We start from the raw sequence: 1,602 nt of genomic DNA, 5'->3' as shown, positions 1-1,602 counted from the left end.
TATCCAACGTAGAAGTATCTCGTTTTCCCCGACCGTGGATTTTTCCACGCAGCGCCAGTATACCACACTGTGGTTTTACACCACTAATTGCCCTCTCACTGTAGACACATTTTTATTGCACAGTAGAATGTTTTCTTTTGATAAAAGCAATGTTTGTTCGAAAAGGCTTTCGACAAATCTCGAGGACGAGATTTTTCTTAAGGGGGGTAGTGTTGTGACACCCCAAATTTTTGACCTCGTTTTATAAATTAAAATTTTGCCAGGAAATTAAACTTTTCCATTTGTCAAGATTTACCCTTTTTGATATTGTGGATTTTTACCTCAAGTGGAAAACTTTCCTAAAGTATTATTGGACTTGTATGCTCTCTCTATGAAACACTTCTTTATCAGTGGATTTAATTTGCAAGATTTGCTTTTCCCTGAGCTTTATTCTTTTAAAATGATTTTTCATAAATTGGGAGCCTGTTTTGCACTACAACCATTTGACAAAGACATTTAAAATTTCCACCAAAATTTGGGGATGCCATGTGATGTTTCCACATCATTTTTATGCAGAAATATCTTTTGGTTATTGGAGATTTTAAGCTCTACATCAACTTTTCAAATCTGGTCCAGTAGGCATTTTTGCACTACAACCTATTTAAATATTCCTTTGAAAATTCTTCCAAGTGTTTGGAGATGTCAGTAGATGCATATAATTCAACTTCATGAAAAAACCCAGTGTTGTTCTTTGAAAAATTTGAGTGAATCAACCTCCTTTTCATTCTGGTCCAGTTTGGTGATTTGTACTGCAACCCTAGTTTATTTTGCTCTAGTGCCCCTGGGCTTTTTCCTGCTTGTAGCCCTCCCTGCAAAACCCTTAAGTCCAGGAGAGTGGACCCATTGGAGGATTTTAAGTGCATGCAATGAGACCTTGTTCTTACTGTCCAAAACTGAGGTTTTGCAAAACTTGCACTAGCAAGCTTCTAGTTCTGCCCATATGATCTTCCCATCATCACCTACATCTAGAGAGACCCTGATCTGGAGATTTTGGCCACTCCAAGAGTTGCCTAAATGCACTTGGCATTCTGTCGAACACTTGGTGTGCACAGTTAGTTTTGGGCATGTTCCCTAGTTTGCACTATGATCTTGTTCCACTAACCCAGCAACCTTGTCCACTAAACTCCTAGCTATCCCTATCCTAGTCCTGTTAATTGCCAGCCTCACCCTCGCACTCTAGGCCACCCTGGCATTTCGTCGAGCACGTTCCGTGCGTGCTCTGGGCGCGCCCAGAGCGCATGTTTTGCACATGCGCGCACCGAGCCGCCGCGTCGCACAGCCGCACTCGCCGCGTTCCGCCCCTGACCCTTGCTCGCCTGCAGAGACACGCACTACACTCGCCCACTCTCCACGCCACCCCTGGCGCCCTACAGCGCCGCCGTCAGAGCTTTTGGCGGCACGCCGGCGTCGGCAGCGAGCTCCTGCCATGGTCGGCGCAGCCCAAGCCACCCGCGTGCGCCAGCTGCCCCGATGAATAGCTCGAGCTTATCCTGGAGCCGGTCGGCAAGCGCTCGTCGCCGCCACGTCGCCCTGCAGCTACAGCACGGCTGTCGCCGGCGTTCT

The sequence above is a fragment of the Triticum aestivum genome, chromosome 1D, assembly GCF_018294505.1.
Source record: "Triticum aestivum cultivar Chinese Spring chromosome 1D, IWGSC CS RefSeq v2.1, whole genome shotgun sequence".
Classification (NCBI taxonomy): domain Eukaryota; kingdom Viridiplantae; phylum Streptophyta; class Magnoliopsida; order Poales; family Poaceae; genus Triticum; species Triticum aestivum.
The sequence above is the reverse complement of the archived record's forward strand: the minus strand, read 5'-3'. Positions refer to the sequence as shown.